We start from the raw sequence: 5,124 nt of genomic DNA on the forward strand, positions 1-5,124 counted from the left end.
AATAAATAAATAAATAAATAAACAAATAAAATTAAGAAAAATTTTAAAAATAAACCACCAGAACAAGTCACAGATACTAAGTACTCAGCAGTAGTCCATCAAGCACATTTACCCTGTGGTAACCTGCTGTTCCAAATGTCTAAAAGTGCATTTTAACATGACTGAAATCACACTACAATAACTATTAATATTTTATAAGCTGTCTTTTTCCATAAACCAAGAAGATCTTTCCCTGGCAGTAAACATAACTTCAAAGGCTCATTTTTAAAAAATGGCACAAAATTGGCTGGGCACAGTGGCTCAAGCCTGTAATCCCAGCACTTTGGGAGGCAGGAGAATGGCGTAAACCTGGGAGGCGGAGCTTGCAGTGAGCTGAGATCTGGCCACTGCACTCCAGCCTGGGCGACAGAGTGAGACTCCACCTCAAAAAAGAAAAAAAAAATGCACAAAATTAATAGAATATTGATAACCATTGAAGCAGAGCAATGGGTACAGGAAGGTTCATTGAACTGTTTTCTGTTGTACCTGTTTGAAATTTCCCACAATCATTTTTTTTTCTTTTTTTCTTTTTTTGAGACGGAGTCTCGTGTTACTCTGTCACCCAGGCTGGAGTGCAGTGACGCAATCTCAACTCATTGCAAGCTCTGCCTTGCGGGTTCACATCGTTCTCCTGCCTCAGCCTCCCGAGTAGCTGGGACTGCAGGTGCCTGCCGCCACAACCGGCTAATTTTTTAGTAGACACGAGGTTTCACCATGTTAGCCAGGATGGTCTCGATCTCCTGACCTCGTGATCCGCCCGACTTGGCCTCCCAAAGTGCTGGGATTACAGGTGTGAGCTGCTGTGCCCAGCCATAATTTTTTAATAGGATATAGTTTGCTTTTACATTGCATCTTTTGTTTTCTGAGACCACACCCCAGGGTCAGGGAGATTAAGGAATCCTCAAATTTAGTAGTTGAGTGGCAGTATTCTTCCCCAAGCTGTCACTTGGAGGAGAAAACCAATCACGAGGTATGGGAGCTGGCGTTTCTCACTCTAGAAAAACTATTGTACGATCAGCAGGACAGGAAGAAGAGGAGGACACAGAGGTGGAGCTGGTTATACTGTGTAGCTGCCCAGGTCTCTTCCTGGGAGAAGCCACAGTTGCTTACTTTCTTCTGCCTCCTGAGTCAGCCCAGGCTTCAGATGCCATGATCTGTCATTAGCAGCTGGGCCCTCTGGGAGGAGCTGCCCTGTGCACCCACTGGAGGCAGGTCATGGGTGACCCAAGGATGCCTGGGGATGGGGATGAGATGGAAAAGATGTTCCCAGGGAACACTTTTCACCTTCTGCTACTTAAGGCACCCTTTGCCTCCAGTGACTCTGTGGTTACAAAGCTAACTCCGATATGCTGAGTGAGGGAAGGGTGCTTGCAAACAAGACTGGGCTGAGGAGTGGATCTGGAGGTGAATTAAGCAAACATGCACCCTCTTCTAGGCACAGGGGTCTTTCTGGCTGTGATTCTGCTGAACTGATTTGGTATAGGACAGGCCGGCAAAGGTGAAGAAAAAGAGGATTGATAATTTGCACAGATAACTAAACCCCTGGCTATACAGGTTTCTCTCTCTCTCTCTCCCTTCTGCTATTGCTTGCTTGCACAGTATTCAAAAATCAAAATGACAAACTTTTTATATTGGATTTAAAACCAGAGTTAATACCTGCTAACTATTAAAAATTGGGAGTTATTTCACCTAAGACACTGTAATTTGGGCTTGTTTAAAAGCATCTGGAGATCTGCCTTCCAACCTGCTGGCTGTAGAGGCCTCCCAGGACACCATCCCTGCTTTCGCCCTGCCCACCCCTTCATCCCTAAGGCCTAGCCCTGGGGATCTGAGCTCAGGGCCATTGGTTATAGACCCACAGAATGTCAGTGGATCATTTAGCCCAAAGATTTCCAAACTGGGGGTCTCAATCCACTGGTGGCTCTTGGAATCACTTTAGTGTGTTTCAACCCATAATTTATTTTTAATGAAATAAAATAGAAAGAGGAAAAGGGAAGAGGGGGATGGAGCAGAGAGAAGAGAAAAAGAAGGGAAGCGGGGATGGGAATGAAGGGGAGGGGGAGGAGGGGAAGAGAAAATAATCTAGGCTATTAGAACACATTCTTTAAAACTGTGTAAAATATATGTCTTACAGTGAATTACAGTTAAAAATAAAAAGGAAGGTTTGAGAATTGCTGAATGAGCCTAATTCTCTTGCTTCACAAATAAAGAAATTAAGGACCAGAGGCGAGTAACTGACCAAAGTCACACAGCTACCTAGTAAGAGAGTGAGGAGGAGAACCTGGGGGTCCCTGACCCCAGCCCACTCATCTTGCCTAAGGAACAAGACTACTTAAACCAACTCTAAAGTCAGTGAGGCTCGAGGTAATACCCTTGATGTCTAAGGCAAAATCAAAGTTCCCAGTGTATTGTAACACAGTATTAGGGTTAAAATACAATGTATTTTAACAAAGTATTTCTCCACAGAAGAGACCACCTGTATCTGAATCACTTAAGATGCTGTGAAAATGCAGATTGCAGTCTCAGCCACATTTATTTTATTTTTTTTTTTGAGACGGAGTCTCGCTCTGTCGCCCGGGCTGGAGTGCGGTGGCCGGATCTCGGCTCACTGCAAGCTCCGCCTCCTGGGTTCACGCCATTCTCCTGCCTCAGCCTCCGGAGTAGCTGGGACTACAGGTGCCCGCCACCTCGCCCGGCTAGTTTTTTTTTTTTTTTTTTTTTTTTGTATTTTTTTAGTAGAGACGGGGTTTCACCGTGTTAGCCAGGATGGTCTCGATCTCCTGACCTCTTGATCCACCCGTCTCGGCCTCCCAAAGTGCTGGGATTGCAGGCTTGAGCCACCGCGCCCGGCCACAGCCACTTTTTAACCATAGCCAAGTTCCCCAACCTCTCTAAACCCATTTCCCATCAGTAAAATGGGGATAATGAGAACAGCAGCTTCCCAGGAATGCATGGAAGGTGCTCCTGTGCAATTCTGACATAATAGTGGTTACTATCACCTCTTCCCAACTACAAGCCAATCACTGTGCTGGACCCCGGGGGAAGAGATGTCCCAGGCAGTCTGCCTTCTTAGGGAGCTCACCGTCTAACCACTTACACACTGAGTCCTCTTTCTTCAATCCAAAACTCCAGCTCATGATTATCCAGAGGACTGTGCTGCTTATAGTTTCCCCAGAACAAGAAAGTATGTGCGTCAAAGAAATGAGCCTCTGCTAGGAGGCGATTCTGTGTCCTAAAGATAACAAAGTCCTCCTCAGAAATGGGCTTTCTCAGTCCCCAGGTGGGGAGGACAGGCATGACTGAGCTATGCAGAAACCTGGAGTGCTCTCCAGGAAGGTGGCACTGGCAGGAACGAGAAGTCACAGAACCACACTCTGGTTCCCCCAGGAAAAGCCCAGTGAACCCAGGACCTGGTCTTGGCCGACAAAGCCAACTAGGTGGGAAACTCAGGGGCAATGGAGAATAGTCCCAGCCCCAAGGCTCCACCCAGCCTACCTGGCCAGTCAGGGCAGGAGACACCTGGCCATCCCCAGGTGTTGCTTCCCCCTGCCCAGGAGTTGCCTCCCCCAGACATGCCCCTGCCCCCTGCACCAGCAACAAAGTCATTCCTGTTCCCCACAGTCCTACACATGGTTTCAACTATGGGTGCTGTTCAGAAAAAAGCCCAGTTCATGCTTCCAAATGGAAGATGTGCTTTTCTCCTATGGCAGGCTTTCTTAATTTAAGGCATTTAACTTTGAATGAATGTCAAGTGATCATTTTAACTAATATATAGCAAATCATTCAACTTAACCCTCACATAGTCCTGTTCATATGTTCAGCTGACAGCAGAGATCCCCAGGCTGCCAACAAGAACACATCCAGTACATGTGACCTCCAGAGAGATCATTTTTCAACACTATCCTCCTCCATACAACAAAATTATTTGCAGCAATAATCATGGAATGTGAAATAATTTGGCTCTGTGATCCCACCCAAATCTTATCTTGAATTCTACTCCCATAATTCCCCATGTTGTGGGAGGGACCCAGTGGGAGATAATTGAATCATGGGGGGCAGTTTCCTCTACATTATTCTTGTGGTAGTGAATAAGTCTCACAAGATCTGATGGTTTTATTAGGGGTTTTGCTTTTTTTTTTTTTTTTTTTTCTGAGACAGAATCTCACTCTGTCACCAGCCTGGAGTGCAGTGGCTCCATCTCAACTCACTGCAACCTCTGCCTCCTGGGTTCAAGCGATTCTCCTGCCTCAGCCTCCCAAGTAACCAGGACTACAGTTGTGTGCCACTATACTTAGCTAATTTTTTTGTGTTTTAGTAGAGATGGGGTTTCACCGTGTTGGTCAGGATGGTCTCAATCTCCTGACCTCATGATCCCCCCACCTCAGCCTTCCAAAGTGCTGGGATTACAGCTGTGAGCCACCATGCCCAGGTGGTTTCTGCTTTTGTCTTCTTCATTCTCTCTTTGCCTACTGCCCCCCTGTAAGATGTAACTTGCTCCTCCTTGTCTTCTGCTGTGATTGTGAGTCTTCCCCAGCCAAGTGGAACTGTAAGTCCAGTTAAACCTCTTTCTTTTGTAAATTGCCCAGTCTCGGATATGTCTTTATCAGCAGCATGAAAATGTACTAATATAGTAAATTGGTACCAGCAGAGTGGTGTGTTGCTGAAAAGATACCCGAAAATGTGGAAGCGACTTTGGAACTGGGTAACGGGAAGAAGTTGGAACAGTTTGGAGGACTCAGAAGAAAACAGGAAAATGTGGGAAAGTTTGGAACTTCCTAGAGACTTGTTGAATGGCTTTGTCAAAAATGCTGATAGTGATATGAACAAAAAGGTCCAGTCTGAGGTGGTCTCAGATAGAGATGAGAAACTTGTTGGGAACTGGAGCAAAGGTGACTCTTGTTATGTTTTAGCAAAGAGGTGGCAGCATTTTGTCCCTGCCCTAGAGATTTGTGGAACTTTGAACTTGAGAGAGATGACTTAGGATATCTGGTGGAAGAAATTTCTAAGCAGCAAAGCATTCAAGAGGTGACTTGAGTGCTATTAAAAGCATTCATTTTTTTTTTTTTTTTTTTTTTTTTTTTTTTT

This window comes from Rhinopithecus bieti, unplaced genomic scaffold, assembly GCF_001698545.2.
Source record: "Rhinopithecus bieti isolate Rb0 unplaced genomic scaffold, ASM169854v2 scaffold_51230, whole genome shotgun sequence".
In the NCBI taxonomy this organism is placed as follows: Eukaryota; Metazoa; Chordata; class Mammalia; order Primates; family Cercopithecidae; genus Rhinopithecus; species Rhinopithecus bieti.